The sequence below is a fragment of the Bos grunniens genome, chromosome 29, assembly GCF_055505025.1.
Source record: "Bos grunniens cultivar Pamir isolate PY7600 chromosome 29, Bosgru_T2T1.0, whole genome shotgun sequence".
Taxonomy (NCBI): domain Eukaryota; kingdom Metazoa; phylum Chordata; class Mammalia; order Artiodactyla; family Bovidae; genus Bos; species Bos grunniens.
Genome location: NC_141193.1, coordinates 27,899,766 through 27,920,175, shown reverse-complemented (window position 1 = coordinate 27,920,175; position 20,410 = coordinate 27,899,766). Strand labels below are relative to the sequence as shown.

General features: G+C 41.0%; 1 protein-coding gene and 1 long non-coding RNA gene across 15 annotated transcripts in view; one reads left to right on the top strand and one right to left on the bottom strand.

Annotated features, from left to right (window-relative positions):
- The window catches only part of LOC147342447 (uncharacterized), a 108,242-nt gene extending 100,277 nt beyond the window's left edge, over positions 1 to 7,965 (top strand). For both annotated transcript variants that reach the window (XR_015158075.1, XR_015158074.1), the window contains one exon: positions 7,575 to 7,965. This is a non-coding gene — a long non-coding RNA (uncharacterized LOC147342447). The remainder of the gene's footprint in view (positions 1 to 7,574) is intronic.
- NELL1 (neural EGFL like 1) overlaps positions 1 to 20,410 on the bottom strand; it is a 1,048,536-nt gene that overhangs the window by 53,254 nt on the left and 974,872 nt on the right. The gene's annotated exons all lie outside the window — the stretch shown is intronic.

Sequence of the window (20,410 nt, the reverse complement as noted above, 5' to 3'; positions counted from 1 at the left end):
CTTGCTACTCGAGTCTGATTTTATTTATCTTTGACATGGCTCAGGCTGCTCGAGTATAAACAAAAGGAATTCTTACAGTTCATTTGTGGTCCAGCTCAGCTCCTCAGAGTAAGCAGCAGTTAGGTAGGGGTCAATGTCCTCATTAATAATAGACATGGTTTCTCAGAGAGTCCTTTTATTAATTCACTTATTCAACAAATATTTATTGTGTACATATGATATGCTGCACACTATTCTAGGAACTGGGAATACTACTGCAAACAAAACAGACAAAATTCCTGCTTGTGGGAAGGTTAATTTTAATGGAGCAGTCAAACAGTGAATAATTCTTTACATGTATCTTTTTTAGCAACCTGCAGATGCTTTGGTATTTCAACCATGACTCACTTTATTGTCATGATTAACACGTCTTTGTGAAACAGATTTCTATCCTTTTATTATGTATAATGATAATACTTTAATATATGTCATTGTTGAGTCACTAAGTCATATCCAACTGTTTTATACCCCCATGGACTGTACCCTAACAGGCCCCTCTATTCATGGGATTTCCTAGGCAAGACTACTGGAGTGGGTTTCCATCTCCTCCAGGGGATCTTTTCAACCCAGGGATCGAACCTACATCTCCTGCATTGGCAGGTAGATTCTTTACCATTGAGCCACCAGGGAAGCCCTTTATTATATATAATAACAATAATTTATCATATTCTTATACCTTTACTCCTTAGATTTTTCAGAATCCTTTCAAATCAGGATCTACTTTGTCCTTTCAAAAAACTTAGCACTACCATCAGTTTTCCTCAAAAGAACCAAGCAGAGAATCAAATGATTATTCCTAAATGTTTCTACCAAGTTTATCTCCATGATAGGAAAGAATGAACACTCACTTCTCTGAATCTTGGCCACATATAAAGGGGAAAATATGGGTGTGAAATGTATTTGAGCCTTGATGTTTTCTGTTTTAAAAACTGTTTTTCCTGCTATTTTTTCAATCCAGCCATTTAGTCAGGATTGTTATGGCAGGAGGAGAAGGGGACGACAGAGGATGAGATGGCTGGATGGCATCACCGACTCGATGGACATGAGTTTGAGTGAACTCCGGGAGTTGGTGATGGACAGGGAGGCCTGGTGTGCTGTGATTCATGGGGTCACAAAGAGTCAGACACGACTGAGCGACTGAACTGAACTGAACTCTTATGACAGAAAAAATCATTTTGCCCTCAAACCATGGGTAAAGTAAGATTCTTCTTCTAGCTTTGTGTACTCTTTCAGCAATACCTGTACCTCACTATAAGAAATATAGGAACATGGCTAGAGTTTAGAGCTAGTATATTTCTGAGTTTGGACACAAATAGAGGCATCTTGACTTCGAGTCAGGCTTATCCCTCATTATCACACAACGGCAGGCTCCCAAGTCCACAGAGAACGAACTTTCTGCAAAGACCTAATGGAAAATATCCAACATAGCAGCCAGTACATAGACCCTCCAAATATTAACTGGTGCTCATTATATGTAAAGGCTTCCCAGGTAGCTTAGTGCTAAAGAATCTGCCTGCCAGTGCAGGAGACATGGGTATGATCCATGGGTAGGGAGAAGGAAATGGCAACCCACTCCAGTATTCTTGGCTGGAAAATCTCATGGACAGAGGAGCCTGGGGAGCTATCGTCCAAAAGGTCACAAGAGTTGTACATGACTTAGTGACTGAGCATGCACACACTACATGTAAAAGGTAATACTAAAACAACAAAAGCAAGATCCATCTTTAAAAAACATTGCAACTAATTGGAGTAGATCAAATGCTCACTGTCCACCCTTAATGTAACTGATTGACTCATTTACATTTCTACTGCTTGGACTATTACAGTAGCAAGTTTCTGTTTTCCCTGCCTAGATCTTTTCAAAGAGAAATTAGATTACTAGATCACACCACTCTCTCACTATCTCAAGGGCTCTTTAGTAGGAAAATGCCCCAGTTTGAGTTGCTTCAAGGTAATATATCTAGGAATTGGCAGAAAAATGAATTTGAATCTATATTTTATTTATATGAATCCCAAAACTAACTGCTTTAAACAACAGAATGGGAAAGACTAGGGATCTCTTCAAGAAATCAGAGATACTAAAGGAACTTTTCATGCAAAGATGAGCTCAATAAAGGACAGAAATGGTATGGACCTAACAGAAGCAGAAGATATTAAGAAGAGATGGCAAGAATACACTGAAGAACTATACAAAAAAGATCTTCATGACCCAGATAATCACGATGGTGTGATCACTGACCTAGAGCCAGACATCCTGGAACATGAAGTCAAGTGGGCCTTAGAAAGCATCACTATGAACAAAGCTAGTGGAGGTGATGGAATTCCAGTGGAGCTATTTCAAATCCTGAAAGATGATGCTGTGAAAGTGCTACACTCAATATGCCAGCAAATTTGGAAAACTCAGCAGTGGCCACAGAACTGGAAAAGGCCAGTATTCATTCCAATCCCAAAGAAAGGCAATGCCAAAGAATGCTCAAACTACCGCACAATTGCACTCATCTCACACGCTAGTAAAGTAATGCTCAAATTTCTCCAAGCCAGGCTTCAGCAATATGTGAACCGTGAACTTCCTGATGTTCAAGCTGGTTTTAGAAAAGGCAGAGGAACCAGAGATCAAATTGCCAACATCTGCTGGATCATAGAAAAAGCAAGAGACTTCCAGAAAAACATCTATTTCTGCTTTATTGACTATGCCAAAGCCTTTCACTGTGTGGATCACAATAAACTGTGGAAAATTCTGAAAGAGATGGGAATACCAGACCACATGATCTGCCTCTTGAGAAATTTGTATGCAGGTCAGGAAGCAACAGTTAGAACTGGACATGGAACAACAGACTGGTTCCAAATAGGAAAAGGAGTTTGTCAAGGCTGTATATTGTCACCCTGTTTATTTAACTTCTATGCAGAGTACATCATGAGAAGCGCTGGACTGGAAGAAACACAAGCTGGAATCAAGATTGCCAGGAAAAATATCAATAACCTCAGATATGCAGATGATACCACCCTTATGGCAGAAAGTGAAGAGGAACTCAAAAGCCTCTTGATGAAAGTGAAAGTGGAGAGTGAAAAAGTTGGCTTAAAGCTCAACATTCAGAAAATAAAGATCATGGCATCCAGTCCCACCACTTCATGGGAAATAGATGGGAAAACAGTGGAAACAGTGTCAGACTTTATTTTTGGGGGCTCCAGAATCACTGCAGATGGTGACTGCAGCCATGAAATTAAGAGACGCTTACTCCTTGGAAGGAAAGTTATGACCAACCTAGATAGCATGTTCAAAAGCAGAGACGTTACTTTGCCAAAAAAAGTCCGTCTAGTCAAGGCTACGGTTTTTCCTGTGGTCATGTATGGATGTGAGAGTTGGACTGTGAAGAAGGCTGAGCACCGAAGAATTGATGCTTTTGAACTGTGGTATTGGAGAAGACTCCTGAGAGTCCCTTGGACTGCAAAGAGATCCAACCAGTCCATTCTAAAGGAGATCAGCCCTGGGGTTTCTTTGGAAGGAATGATGCTAAAGCTGAAACTCCAGTACTTTGGCCACCTCATGTGAAGAGTTGACTCATTGGAAAAGACTCTGATGCTGGGATGGATTGGGGGCAGGAGGAGAAGGGGACGACAGAGGATGAGATGGCTGGATGGCATCACTGACTCGATGGACGTGAGTCTGAGTGAACTCTGGGAGTTGGTGATGGACAGGGAGGCCTGGTGTGCTGCGATTCATGGGGTCTCAAAGAGTCAGACACGACTGAGCGACTGATCTGATCTGATCAATTTCTCAGTTGAGAAATTATTACTCATTGTGTGGCAGAGAACACACCTCTGTTCTCACGTTTTCCTCCTATAAAATGAGACATCATACCAAACCTGGAGAGTTGTTGTGAGAACTACAGGACAAATATTAACACACAGGAGCTGCTTGGTAATGATCATGATCAAAAAATCAGCTGATTTTGATGGCCTCGCTTTTTCAGCAAACACTCCAAGCAAAAGGAACAGGAGGAGCAAAATTGCCCAGGTGCAGATAATCACAATGATACATGTATGATAGACAGTTTGAAACTGTGGGATATGCTATGTACATAGCTATATTGTATATTAAAAAGAGCTACTAAAAAGTATCAGAGTTTTCACCACAAAATAAGTGTTTCAGAGACAACTGTTAGAGACACTAATATTTATGAAATAGAATTCGAAACTTTCAACCCCTTAGCTTAGAATACAAGCCCCTTCATACTCTGGTCTCCACCTGTTTCCAGGGCTCCTTTCTTGCCTTTCCTCACCTATAACATGCCTCTCTCTCTCTCTCTCTCTCTCTATATATATATATATATATACATATATATATATATATATACATATATATATATATATATAATGTACTTCATCCATATTTAAAATCTCTCCATCCTTTTGAACAGAATTAGGTCTCTTCCATGATCCTGTTCCCCATCCGACTAGTATCCCTGCCTGGAATACTTACCTTAATATCTACTTTGCCTGGAAAACTTCCTTCTCATCCTAAGATCCAGTGAAAAAGATCACATTTTCTGTGAAAATCCCCACATATATTGCTATCTCCACATGCTGCAACCCTAACAGGAGTTCCATTTTTCCTTCAGTCGCTCTATCTTTCTGTCTATGATAAACAGCTTTTTATTGTATGGAAATGTGATAGAGATGTAGGGTTTACTACTACTTCTGAACACACAGATTATACTTCCCCGAACTCATGAATTCAGACTGGACTGTATATCTATTTCCAGCCAACAGCTTGTAAGCAAACATAAAGTGTCACTTTCAGGTCAAATAATTTTAGCAAGACTCCCTCCAGTGCTTTTCCCTGCTATATCAATGAATTCCCATGATCTAGATGGCACACCTTCATCATGTGTAGAGAGTCTGTTAGTCTGTACTGCTGAATGATGTCACAGAAGATATGTATCCATACCTACAGAGGACTTTTAAAAGAAATAAAGCTTTTGTTGTTTCCTTAATTTTTTTTTAAATTTATGTATTTAATTGCCCTGCCCACCTCCTCTCTCCTCATTCCTGATGCTGTGCCTGAGACTTAACATGAGGACTGGCATAAAGCAGACCCTTTCAATACATGCTCTTTGAATAAGCGTATGCTGACAGTACTTTAGTGGGTTTGGGTACAATAGTTAAAATTCTCTGCTCGTAAACCCACAGATAGATATTTCACAGTGGCATGAATAACCCCAGACTAAAACAATTCAACATTCATTTTAAAGAAGTGGTACATGCTGATGTCTATGTTGCAGCACAGATAAGATCTTTGGCTCTAAGACATTCAAACCACACATTTCTGTAATGAAACAATTGCTCACACTGCACTTCAAGAAGCAAGAAGCTGACAACTACATGGAATTCAATTCCACACAGTGCTCAGAAACTGCGAAAGGAAGGCAGGTGACCCCCCCCGGAGACTGAATTATAGATCTTCAGGTGGAAAGTCGGACTGGGAACACTGAGGCTGGATCCTGATGTTTCAACAGTGGTTTTTACATTGTTGGAGTCAGTGTTATTCGGAGACCCTCAGTGAAAATACGGTTCTGCTTCCTCCAAACGAGGCATGAACACACATATACACAAACTTGCCCACAGATTCAGGGCATTCATGGACACCCTCTGAAGCCTTTCAGTGAAACAAAAGACAAACTGGTTTTCAAACTTGAGTGAACATCAGAATCCACTAAAGAGGGAGCATTAAAAAATAGATCACCATGCCCATTCCCAGGTTTGTCTATTTAGTAGGTCTGGAGTGGGGTAAAAAAATTTCATTTCTCACAACTTCCCAGCTGATGCTGATGAAACTGCTGGTCTAAGGGTCACACTTCTAGAACCTCTGCCCTAAGCGCCATGAAACTCAGCTTCCTGAGTTCACAGGAAGTAATGTTAGGAACTATTTTTAGAAACACTTTCCCCCTTAGTCACTCGATTGTCACTCATTTGGCACTAACTCTTCAAGAAGACAGTAAAAAAAAAAAAGAAAAAAAGTCATTTAAAACTCATCAAGAGGATTTTGCATGGTGTTAGTTTCAAGATCCTGTGCCAGAAAAATCAAAGGGCTTCTATTGTTGCTTGATCTTTCTAAATATGCCAAGTTCACATTGAAGGAAAAGACCTTACAGAAAACCCACAATTGCACTTTTTTAGGGGGAAAAAGTCAGTCATTTTCTCTGCATATCACACAACTGTTACTCTCTTGTATAGTCACTGCATGACCCCATCTCTGCCTCCAAGAAAGCCCTTCTCACAGCTCCCATCCGACTTGCTTCATTTTCGCAGAACTGCCATTGGGCTGATTCACACAGCACAGAATCGTCTTGGAGTGCCCCTGGAGACCTGTATCATCCTTCTTTATATCCCCTAAGCCTAAAGAGGCAGCTGGCTTCTAATTACTGCTTCTGAGTTGCTGTAGCCAGAGACATTGAACTACCAAGTCTTCATTTAACACAGTAGAAAAGAAAGCAATCTTCTAGATATCATTTAAAAAATTACTGGTTAGGTTATAATACATGAAAGACATAAAATATACTTATTCAAAGGAGAAAAAGGTGTCAAAAACATAAGGACTGGGACAATTTAGCTTTGGGACAAAACAGCTATGCCCCAATAAGCCTTTAGAAGATTACTCAATACATGACAGTTAATGTAAGATTACTCAATACATTGTTAATAATCACCGGAGAAGAAGAATGCAAGAGACATAAAGTCAAATGATTGTCTTATAGCAACATTAATTAATAATAGAAATGAATAATAATATAAAAATTGCTGGTACTTAAAGAACAATTATGTCCAAAAATGTTTCATTGCAGAACTGAGGGAAAAAAAAACCCTCCCTACTTTGAACACATTATTCAATGATACTGAACAAATAGGTTTTCCAGAAACATTCAGTTCATTTCAGTCACTCAGTCGTGTCCGACTCTTTGCGACCCCATGAACCGCAGCACGCCAGGCTTCCCTGTCCATCACCAGTTCCCGGAGTTCACCCAAACTCATGTTCATTGAGTCGGTGATGCCATCCAACCATCTTATCCTCTGTCGTCCCCTTCTCCTCCTGCCCTCAATCCCTCCCATTATCAGGGTCTTTTCCAATGAGTCAACTCTTCGCATGAGGTGGCCAAAGTCCAGAAACATTAGAGGAGGGTTATATTCATTCTTGAGTTTTCAGTTAGTATATTCTGCAAAGTGCCAAATTCCACAGGATGGTTAGAGGGGAAAAGGGTTTAAAGCCAGATTCTGGACACTCTCAACATAAAGGCTCTGAAAAGACCTGCCGTTCATAAGCCACCTTGACTCTATATAATGTAGAATTTCCCAAATATATTTACAAGTAAACCCTCTGCTGAAAAATATCCCAGCATTAGTGTCCTAAGATCCAGACTCTGATAAATGCTCTGTTGAAAGCATCACCCCAGTCTGGTTTGAACAATTCATGTTAACTGCAGGGAAAAGGAAAAGCTTCGATTAGTGACAATTACTTTGTTCTTGTTCTCTTTTGCCAGGTAGAAACCAGGCTCTAGTCAAAAATACAGGCCTGCAAAGCAGGGTTGTGCTTTCGGTGCAACCAGGAACAGGAAACTGTGAACATCCAGACCCCAGAAGCTGAGCAGAGCGCAAGCCAGCTCCAGCTCTTCAAGTATCCCTGCCTTTCTGACTCTCAAGCTCTAGCTCTGTCTGTGACCTGATACCTTGCAGCAATACTGGAAGTTGCCACAGCCTCCACCTCGCAGCATGGAAATGTACTGATGACTGATACACTCAGGTGACCTCTTTAATAACCATCACCCTAGATCTCTCTCTTTTGTACAGATAGGTGATGAACCTTAAGATACAATGGTGTGGAGTAAAATCTTATTTCCCCTGTACATACACATAAACTAAATTTAAAAATTATATTCTTCTGTACCATTTTTCTAGATTCTGCATGTATACATTAACATACAATACTTGTTTTTCTCTTTCTGACTTACTTCATTCTCTATGCCAGACTCTATGCACATCCACATCTCTACAAATGACCCAGTTTCATTCCTTTTTATGGCTAAGGAACTTTGGCCACCTGATGTGAAGAGCTGACTCATTTGAAAAAACCCTGATGCTGGGAAAGATTGAGGGCAGGAGGAGAAAGGGATGACAGAGGATGAGATGGGTGGATGGCATCACTGACTCGATGGACATGGGTTTGGGTGAACTCCGGGAACTGGTGATCAACAGGAAGGCCTGGCATGCTGCGGTTCACGGGGTCACAAAGAGCCAGACACGACTGAGCGACTGAACTGAACTGAATAGCCCATAGTATATATTCCACATTTCTTTATCCATGGTGGGGAGACCCGAGAGGAAGGGGATATGTGTTTACATACAGCCAATTCACTTCATTGTTCAGTAGAAACTAACACAACATTGTAAAGCAATTATACTCCAACAAAAAAAAAAGAGAAATTATGGGGTTTATACCAGGTGTGTATCTATTAGCACACGGTGAAGTAGAAAATGAGGCAATTATCTGAATAATGATCACCACTGACACCTTAATTTAAGCCTTTCACAAATTACCTACAATTAATATACAACTGACAGAGACCTTTGAGGGAATAAAAAGAACGTGGGCTCTTTCACACATGGCCGTGCTACTTGATCTATTTCCCCTCATTTACTACCTATAAAGGATTTCTCAAAGTGAAATGATACACGGTTGGCATTCAATACATAAAAATATGGCTTTTATAGTACCATTTTTGCAGCAAGACTTTATTGGGCAATAAAGAAAGCAATATTCCTGTTGTTTAATATTTCAAAAATATTAAACATGTACACAGTTCTTAGGATATTGATGAACACTTTCTGGAAGAAGAAATCTACCAGTTAATAGCTAGATAACCAGAGGCAATTTATCAAACATCTATGTACCTCAGTTTTTGTCCATCAAGCAGAGATTACCAAAATTCCCACCTGATGGGTTGTTTTGAGGATAAAATCAGTTAGAAAATGTGAAGATCTTGCAAGAGTGATGAATATGAAGTAATCATATAATCTTCCCTATTACTAATATTCATCTTTATATCTATAAACTCCATAACCTTTCCATCCTTCAAGTCTAATCACCCCCATGCAATCTGGTCTGACTGTTCTCAATTTCTCTCTGATTACTGTCCTCCCTAGTTACCTACAAACTTACAGTTTTGACCATATAATTTTACAGTTAATTATAAGGGCTTCTCTGGTGGCTCAGATAGTAAAGAATCTGCCTACAATGCCAGAGACCCAGGTTTGATCCCTGGGTCAGGAAGATCCCATGGAGAGGGGCACAGCAACCCACTCCAGTATTCCTGCCTGGATAATCCCATTGACTGAGAATCCTGGAGGTTACAGTTCATGGGTTGCAAAGAGGTGAACATGACTGAGTTACTAACACACAGCTTAGATGGTAACCTGTATCAGAAAGCTATTGGTTGTTTCATGTCTGTTGATTTTTGTCTCCAACTTGGTATTTTAAAGTCCCTAAGGGGTGAATTCTCTGCATCCTTCCTAGCACCTAACTTAATAAGACCACAGCAGGCTTATTTTTGTGGATATAATAAGTATAACAGCATCACAATCCTTGTGAAGAGTTGTTTTTTAATAATTGTCTAGTTTCTTCCTCTTCATCATTGCTCAAGTGATCTCCATTTAGATCAGAATTGAGATTTCTGGCCCTCCATACACTGTGCACAGCTTCAGGGCATGGCTCCAAGTTGTTTAATCTGCTCCATGGCTGGTCACACTTCCATTAGGAAAGTGTTTGTCATTGAAAAGATACTAATCCGGGCCAGGGGTGGCTTAAAGGATACTCTCTATAGTTAGTTTGAGGTCTGTTAGAATAATTCCCTGAAATGTCTTTCGTTTTAGAACTGAAGTGGATAACACTGCATAGTCCTGTTGTATAAGCCCAGATAGGCTGAGGGTGACCAAATGAACCTTAGGTTCACACCTGAGTTTAGTGAGATGAATATTATTCTGACATCATTTTGTGAAATTATATTTTTGAAATGTTTATCATCAAAACTGAGGAAGGCCATTTGCCTTCCCTGAGAAGCCCCCCAAATAGACCCAATTTAACTTGCAGTTAAGCAGCTTCAGGCTTATATATGCATGGCTGGATGTGCAGGGAAGCAGGACACTTGCAGAGGTCTGAGAGGACACGTTTCTCATCTGATTTAACTCTGTGCTAATACCCACTCTAAGGCCTTTGCTAGGGGACCCAGAATATCTCCTCCACTAGAAGTTGGGAAGTGTTCTTTCTCTATTCTGTGTCCTGACTATACCAGTCTGTTTCCATATTATTTCCAGCCCCAGGTGGTATCTGCCCTGTTTCTCTGTCCATTCAAAGATGGCAATTTTATGCCATGCAGCTGAGGTCCTCTGAGTCCTCAAATAGCCCCACATACTTCACACTGCTGCTAGTTAAATGCATGCTAACTGCTAAGTCACTTCAGTCGTGTCTGACTCTGTGCGACCCCATAGATGGCAGCCCACCAGGCTCCCCCATCCCCGGGATTCTCTAGGCAAGAACATTGGAGTGGGTTGCCATTTCCTTCTCCAATGCATCATGCTATTTAAAACAGCGACAGGGCCAGGTGGTATCTGCCTTTGGGAAGTCCCTTAAATAATAGTTCATTTATTACTTGCCTGAAACCCAAATCTTAAGTTCTTTGGCAACATGTGTCAATTTTGAAGTTAATGAGATATCATTAAATATTATCAAGGAAGGTTGGGGGACAGGGGCTATTTCAAGAAAATACTTTGGCATGGAATGAAACAGTGAATGATGAAAATACTATTGTTTGCAAATAGAGAAAATCCAAGGAATATTATGAGATGGATATGTATGCCTCTGTCTCTTAAATATTCTTAGCTTGAAATACTGTGGTCCACAGAGATATTTTCACCACCTGGCACATCTCTACTCTGGAACGGAGGGAAAGCACATTTGAGCCATTTTTGCTTAAAAAACTTTTTATGCCAACTCCTTTCAGATCATAACAATTCATAAAACTCATGTTTCTTCCCTTTATGCTCTGCCTGTTAGGATATTCCTAAATGTCTTGTTAGCTCTCACGGTTAGTATGTTTCCTTTATTTTTCAAATATTTCTTTGTTAATAAGTCTATTGAATGTGTGTTCTTTGTATGTAGTAACTACTTTTAAGAGGCAGGGGATAAATGAATGAGTGAAAGATCAAACATAATTACTTAAAAATCTACTTGGCACCAGTTCTCATGCTCTTACTTCCCCATCCCTTGCTTTCCTTTTTCACTCAGATTCATATCATCAGAAATGCTGGGAAGGTAATGGCCTCAGTGGATAGCCAGGTGATACCACTGTCAAGGCTTAGGTGCTATCAGATTAATTGTCAAGAACCTGCCACCTTGACATCCTGCCCCTGGTCTAGCTGGAGGGCCTAACTACACAGTCCTTGAGTCCCTTAGATAAAGCAATCCCCCAATCTCTTGATTCAGACAGAACATAGCAACTCTTTGTCCGGGTCTCATTCATATTCTCCTTCTCTCTTTGTCTCATTGGCCCCCAACTGCTCTGCTTAGCATGTCCCCTGTTTGTGGACTCATCAACATGTCCCCCCACTTTCAGACAGCTTTACAATGTTAACATACTAAAAGCAGAAGGTTGGGATCAAAGGCACTGGGATTATGGCCTCTATGTGCTGCTTACTGACTGGAATTTGGGGTGTTATCTTAATCCTTGGGATCTTATTTCCCTCACCTTTAAAATGACAATAGTAAAAGGACTTCCCTCCTAAGGTAGGTATGAGAACTAAATTAGATAATACATGAGGTTCCCTGACACACAGTATAGGGGTTTAGTTCAAGCTAATGGCTCACATTTACTAAGCACTCAAACCATAACTGCTGAATGGTTTTTTCCCCCTACGTTAGCTTATTTAATCCTCATAGCAGCTTATGAAGTTGGCACTTCTGTAATTTGCTCAGTGCCTGGCAGAAAGTAAGCTCTCCATAAATGTTAGCTCTTGTTAGAATCACTGTTGCTGTCTTCATCAGACAGAGAAGGACAGTTAAATGTTAACTCATACTATCTACTACTTGCTAGGACTTTTACATATAGAAGCACTTATATTGGATTGGGGGCAGAAGGAGAAGGGGACGACAGAGGATGAAATGGCTGGATGGCATCACCAACTCGATGGACATGAGTTTGGGTGAACTCCAGGAACTGGTGATGGACGGGGAGGCCTGGCGTGCTGCGATTCATGGGGTCGCAAAGAGTCAGACACGACTGAGCGACTGAACTGAACTGATATTACAAAAAAAAAATCCATGAGGGAATATTATTTAATCATCGTATATGGAGGAGCTAAGGTTTCAGTTCAGTTCAGTTCAGTCACTCAGTTGTGTCCAACTCTTTGTGACCCCACGAATAGCAGCACACCAGGCCTCCCTGTCCATCATCAACTCCCAGAGTTCACTCAGACTCACGTCCATCGAGTCAGTGATGCCATACAGCCATCTCATCCTCTGTCATCCCCTTCTCCTCCTGCCCCCAATCCCTCCCAGCATGAGAGTCTTTTCCAATGAGTCAACTCTTAAGCATGAGGTGGCCAACGTACTGGAGTTTCAGCTTTAGCATCATTCCTTCCAAAGAAATCCCAGGGCTGATCTCCTTTAGAATGGACTAGTTGGATCTCCTTGCAGTCCAAGGGACTCTCAAGAGTCTTCTCCAACACCACACTTCAAAAACATCAATTCTTCAGCGCTCAGCCTTCTTCACAGTCCAACTCTCACATCCATACATGACCACTGGAAAAACCATAGCCTTGACTAGACGGACCTCTGTTGGCAAAGTAATGTCTCTGCTTTTCAATATGCTATGTAGGTTGGTCATAACTTTTCTTCCAATGAGCAAGTGTCTTTTAATTTCATGGCTGCAGTCACCATCTGCAGTGATTTTGGAGCCCCAAAAAATAAAGTCTGACACTGTTTCCACTGTTTCCCCATCTATTTCCCATGAAGTGATGGGACCAGATGCCATGATCTTCGTTTTCTGAATGTTGAGCTTTAAGCCAACTTTTTCACTCTCATTAAGAGGCTTTCGAGTTCCTCTTCACTTTCTGCCATAAGGGTGGTATCATCTGCATATCTGAGGTTATTGATATTTTTCCCGGCAATCTTGATTCCAGCATGTGCTTCCTCCAGCCCAGCGTTTCTCATGATGTATTCTGCATAGAAGTTAAATAAGCAGGGTGACAATATACAGCCTTGACGTACTCCTTTTCCTATTTGGAACCAGTCTGTTGTTCCATGTCCAGTTCTAACTGTTGCTTCCTGACCTGCATACAAATTTCTCAAGAGGCAGATCATGTGGTCTGGTATTCCCATCTCTTTCAGGATTTTCCACACAACATATAAGAGGTAGGCAATTTTATTATTACTAGAGAGCTATGAGAGTGTCTCTGTTAATTTAAAATTCTTTCTTTTTTTTTTTTTAATTTTACTGTGCTTTGCTTTAGTGAACTTTATAGATACATTTTTTTTTTCCTTGTTAATTTTCTGTTTAGTTGATCTATCCATAGGTGTGAGTGGGGTATTAAAGTCTCCCACTATTATTGTGTTATTGTTAATTTCTCCTTTCATACTTGTTAGCATTTGTCTTACATACTGTGGTGCTCTCATGTTGGGTGGATATATATTTATAATTGTTATATCTTCTTCTTGGATTGATCCTTTGATCATTATGTAGTGACCTTCTTTGTCTCTTTTCACAGCCTTTGTTTTAAAGTCTATTTTATCTGATATGAGTATTGCTACTCCTGCTTTCTTTTGGTCCCTATTTGCATGGAAAATCTTTTTCCAGCCCTTCACTTTCAGTCTGTATGTGTCCCCTGTTTTGAGGTGGGTCTCTTGTAGACAACATATGTAGGGGTCTTGTTTTTGTATCCATTCAGCCAGTCTTTGTCTTTTGGTTGGGGCATTCAACCCATTTACGTTTAAGGTAATTACTAATAAGTATGATCCCGTTGCCATTTACTTTATTGTTTTGGGTTCGAGTTTATACACCATTTTTGTGTTTCCTGTCTAGAGAATATCCTTTAGTATTTGTTGGAGAGCTGGTTTGGTGGTGCAGAATTCTCTCAGCTTTTGCTTGTCTGAAAAGCTTTTGATTTCTCCTTCATACTTGAATGAGATCCTTGCTGGGTACAATAATCTGGGCTGTAGGTTATTTTCTTTCATCATTTTAAGTATGTCTTGCCATTCCCTCCTGGCTTGAAGAGTTTCTATTGAAAGATCAGCTGTTATCCTTATGGGAATTTCCTTGTGTGTTATTTGTTGTTTTTCCCTTGCTGCTTTTAATATTTGTTCTTTGTGTTTGATCTTTGTTAATTTGATTAATATGTGTCTTGGGGTGTTTCTCCTTGGGTTTATCCTGTTTGGGACTCTCTGGGTTTCTTGGACTTGGGTGATTATTTCCTTCCCCATTTTAGGGAAGTTTTCAACTATTATCTCCTCAAGTATTTTCTCATGGTCTTTCTTTTTGTCTTCTTCTTCTGGAACCCCTATGATTCGAATGTTGTAGTGTTTAATATTGTCCTGGAGGTCTCTGAGATTGTCCTCATTTCTTTTGATTCGTTTTTCTTTTATCCTCTCTGATTCATTTATTTCTACCATTCTATCTTCTAATTCACTAATCCTATCTTCTGCCTCTGTTATTCTACTATTTGTTGCCTCCAGAGTGTTTTTAATTTCATTTATTGCATTATTCATTATATATTGACTCTTTTTTATTTCTTCTAGGTCCTTGTTAAACCTTTCTTGCATCTTCTCAATCCTTGTCTCCAGGCTATTTATCTGTGATTCCATTTTAATTTCAAGATTTTGGATCAATTTTACTATCATTATTTGGAATTCTTTATCAGGTAGATTCCCTATCTCTTCCTCTTTTGTTTGGTTTGGTGGGCATTTATCCTGTTCCTTTATCTGCTGGGTATTCCTCTGTCTCTTCATCTTGTTTAAATTGCTGAGTTTGGGAGTCCTTTCTGTATTCTGGCAGTTTGTGGAGTTCTCTTTATTGTGGCATTTCCTCACTGTGTGTGGGTACGTAGAGGTGGCTTGTCAAGGTTTCCTGGTTAGGGAAGCTTGTGTCGGTGTTCTGGTGGGTGGAGCTGTATTTCTTCTCTTTGTTCAGTCGCGCTGTGGGGAGGGAGGGAGGGATGCTGCAAACAAATGACACTGGCGTGCGCTCGCAGTGCCTCAGCCACACTGGGTCTGCCCCCGCTCACGGCGCGTGTAGCCTCCCTGCCCACACTGCTCAGGCTCTAGGTTGTTCCGCCGGGAACAATCCGAGGCTGGCCCTGGGTTGCATGCACCTCCCAGGTCCAAGCCGCTCAGGTTCAAGCACTCAGGTAGTCCTCAGAGGCGGAGACTCAGTTGGGCCTGCGTTTTGTGCTCTTCCCAGGTCCGAGCAGCTCAGGTGATGAGGTGTTTGGCGAGCTCCAATGCTGCGACTTATCGCCTCCCCGCCACTCGGTTATCTGGGTGTAAAACCGGTGCACCTTCTCAGGCAGATGTTGACCGTCCAGACCCCCAATAAGTTTTAGTTAGCAAAGAAGCCAGTTTTATAGATAATGTCTCTCTGGGGCTGCGATTGCCCCCTTCCGGCTCTGGCTGCCTGTCACCGGAGGGGGAAGGTCTGCAGCCGGCTATCTCTGTTTAGTCCTTTGTTCCGTGCGCGGGCTGGCGGTGTCTTAGGTTAGGGCTGGCTTTTCGCATGGTAGATATCCCACAGTCTGGTTTGCTAGCCCAAATTATTTCGCTCAGATAGTGCTCAGGGTATTCAGGCCAGATTCTTACTCTCAGCGATGCAGCCCGCGCCGCGCCTCCCTGCCCAGCCCCCGCTTGCTAATGGCGGGTGCAGGCGTCTGCGCTGCTTCTCCGCTGGGGGAGTTACCGTAGGGCTCGCAATCTGCGAGTTTTAATTGTTTATTTATTTTTTCTCCCTGTTATGTTGCCCTCTGTGCTTCCAAAGCTCGGCACGGATTCGGCAGTGAGAAGGTTTCCTGGTGTTTGGAAACTTCTCTCTTTTTAAGACTCCCTTCCCAGGACAGAACTCCGTCCCTCCCTCTTTTGTCTCTTTTATTGTCTTTAATATTTTTTCCTACCTCCTTTCAAGGAGTTGGGTTGCTTTTCTGGGTGCCTGATGTCCTCTGCCAGCATTCAGAAGTTGTTTTGTGGAATTTACTCGACGTTTAAATGTTCTTTTGATGAATTTGTGGGGGAGAAAGTGTTTTCCCCGTCCTACTCCTCCGCCATCTTGGCGCCTTCCCCTAAAATTCTTTCTAATCACTTGTTCAGTTCATTTCAGTCACTCAGTCGTGTCTGACTCTTTGTGACCCCATGGACTGCAGCACGCCAGGCCTCCCTGTCCATCACCAACTCCGGGAGCTTACTCAAACTCATGTCCATTGTGTCAGTGATGCCATCCAACCATCTCATCCTCTGTCATCCCCTTCTCCTCCTGCCTTCAATCCTTCCCAGCATCAGGGTCTTTTCCAATGAGTTGGTTCTTTGCATCAGGTGGCCAAAGTATTGGCGTTTCAACTTCAGCATCAGTCCTTCCAATGAATATTCAGGACTGATTTCCTTTAGGATGGACTGGTTTACCTCCTTACAGTCTTCTTTCTCAAGAGTCTTCTCCAACAGCACATTTCAAAAGCATCAATTCTTTAGTGCTCAACTTTCTTTATGGTCCAATTCTCACATCCATACATGACTACTGGGAAAACCACAGCTTTGACTAGATGGACCTTTGTTGGTAAAGTGATGTCTCTGTTTTTTAACATGCTGTCTAGGTTGGTCATAGCTTTTCTTCCAAGGAGCAAGCATTTTTCAAATTTCATGGCTGCAGTCACCATCTGCAGTGATTTTGGAGACCAAAAAAATAAAGTCTGTCATTGTTTCCATTGCTTCCCCATCAATTTGCCATGAAGTGATGGGACCGGATGCAATGATCTTGGTTTTCTGATAGTTGAGTTTTAAGCTTACTTTTTTACTCACTTGTAGACATTAAAAAATGACTTCCATCTATCCAGTAACAGACCAACTGAATTAGAATCTCTAGTTGTGTGATATCCCATTGTAAGTATATTTTAAAAGCTATGCAGGTGAATCTACTGTGAAGCAAAGTTAAGAATCCCTGGTTCAGGGGGTAAAACTTCATCAGGATTTCGACAAGCAGAAAGTGGGATAGAGAGACAATCAGGGTAAAGCATACAAGCAAAGGAATAAAGATTGCTGGGTTTTAAAAGACTGGAAGAAATATTTGAGGAGGCCTGAGAATCCATGTTAAGCATGAGAGGGAGCAGAGGAAAATAAAGATTCAAAGGCAGAAGCAAATCATAGAGACTGACTAACATCCAAGGGAGTTAGAATCTCATTTTCAAAATATGTAAAATCCTGCTCTTCATACATGGTATTATTAATATATATTTTCATTTCTAAATGACCAAGATAGCTATGCCTGGATAAAAAGGAACTGCTCAGAGCTTCTGTGTTAATACTGAGAACCAGACTCCCACCACTGCATCCAAACACAGAGTACACTGGACCCTACAGTAACAAGGCAGCACTCTCATCTTCAATAAATGTGAAAAATGAAAGTGTTAGTTGCTCAGTCATGTCCAAGTCTTTGCGACCACATGGACTGTAGCCCACCAGGCTCCTCTGTCCATGGAACTCTCCGGACAAGAATATTGCAGTGGGTAACCATGCCCTTCTCCAGAGGATCATCCCAATAAATACTAGCTAGTAGCAATGGCACCCTACTCCAGTACTTTTGCCTAGAAAATCCCATGGATGGAGGAGCCTGGTAGGATGCAGTCCATGGGGTCGCTAGAGTTGGATACGACTGAGCGACCTCACTTTCACTTTTCACTTTCCTGCATTGGAGAAGGAAATGGCAACCCACTCCAGTGTTGTTGCCTGGAGAATCCCAGGGATGGTGGAGCCTGGTGGGCTGCCGTCTATGGGGTTGCACAGAGTCGGACACGACTGAAGCGACTTAGCAGCAGCAGTAAGTCTTTGTGTGTCCATCTCTCCTGGAATTATAAACAAGCAAATGACAGAAAGACAGGGAAACAAACAAGACTCATAAACTCCCCAAGAAGGATGATTCTGTCTGTCTCTACAATACCTAAACTAGTCATTTCTTCAACTGTATGATCAGTATACTTCAGGAGAAAGACGCAATGGGAAATCTTGTAAGGGTGCTGTTCTTTATGACATGACTAATATTAGATGTTTACAGTAACTGATGAAGTCAATACAACAGGTGTTATACTCATCTAAGAAAAATGGCATGGAGTGACATATGACTGTTCCCTTAAAAGCCTAGAACTGCCACATTTTAGATTCCAACATATGCCATCCCTGCTATTGTCTGGGGAAAAAGCATAGCTGAGTGCGTGTTCCTAAAATACTTAAAAGAAGACTGTCTTAGACGCCACTATTGCTTTTAAATGTAAGCATTAGTAGCTGATGTTATTTACAGCTTATTTTATGTGCTAATTTTCAGTGCTATTAAGATACGTTATTATGATTCCATATATTCCAAGTTATAAATCCCCCAAGAACAGAGATCTTATCTTCTTCAAACCCATATTCCCAGAAGGCTTAACACAGTACTGGTGTAATGGTTGTTCTTAATAAATACTTTTTTTCTGAAACAAAAGACTCACATGATGTTGTGATGTTTAGCATCTTATATTACTCACTGCAGTCTACACAACTAGTTGTGTCAGCCCCAATACAAGATAAAGTTGTCCTGATAGAGTTCTATCTATTCCTTCAATCATTTGACACATATGCACTGAATGCTTACATTGTGTGTACACGATAAAGCAACGAATGTACAGTGGTAAAATACAGACAAGGTTTCTGCCCTCAAGGATCCGTACATTCGTGGCAGGAGACAGTTAAATATATGCATATGCACAATACATATGAAAACAAAAAAATGCTATAAAAGAGTGTGACACACTGCAACTACTTCAGATAAAATGGTCCGGGAGAGTCTCCTTAAAAAAGTGGCATTTGAGCTAAGAATTAAATGAAGAAAGAGGTTTACAAATGATAAGTACTAGACAAGGTGTTAAGAAAAGGGGAACTTCCTACACTTCTGGTGGGAATGTAAATTGGTGTAGCCACTGTAGAATGGGCTTCCCTGGTGGCTCAGTGGTTAAGAACCCTCATGGCAATGCAAAAGATGTAAGACATGAGTCTGATCTCTGGGTCGGGAAGATCCCCTGGAGGAGGGCATGGCAACCCTCTTCAGTGTTCTTGCCTAGAGAATCCCCATGGACAGAGGAGCCTCGTGGGCCACAGTCCATAAAGTCACAAAGAGCTGGACATGAATGAATCGACTTAGCATGCAGGCATGCACTGTGGAATGCAGTATGGAGGTTCCTTTGAAAAGTAAAAATAGAACTATCATATGATCTAGCAACTCCACTCCTGGGTATACATCTGGAAAAACAAAAACTTTAATGTAAAAAGATACATGCATTCAATATTCATAGTAGCACTTATTTGCAAAAGGCAAGATATGGAAACAACCCAAGTGTCCATCAACAAATGATCAGCTTAAGAAGATGTGGTATGTATGTGTGTATACACACATACACATGATGGAATATTACTCAGGCATAAAGAAGGAACAAACTACTGCCTTTTGCAGCCACATGGATGGATGTAGAGAACATTATATTAAATGATATGTCAGAGAAAGAAAAACAATATATAATATCAATTACATGTAGAATCTAAAAAACAAATGATACAAATGAACTGATTTACAAAACAGACTCATAAACATGGAAACAAACTTTGGGATACCAAAAAAGGAAGTGGAAGGAGGGAGGGACAAATAGGAGTATGAGATTAGCAGATACAAACTATTATACATAAAACAGATAACAAGGATTTGTTGTATAGCACCAAAAATTATTTCTAGTATCTTGTAATAACTTTGAATGGAATATAATCTGCAAAGAAAAAAAAAATCACTGTGCTATACACAGGCTTCCCAGGTGGTGCTAGTGGTAAAGAACCCATCTGCCCATGTAGGAGACATCAAAGATGTGAGTTCGATCTCTGGGTTTGGAAGATCCCCTGGAGAAGGACCTGCTACTCACTCCAGTATTCTTGCCTGGAGAATCCCACGGACAGAGGAGCCTGGCAGGCTACAGTCCATAGGGTTGCAAAGAGTCCAGCATAACTGAAGCAACTTAGCACACATGCATGCTATACGTGTGAAATTAACACAACATTGTAAAT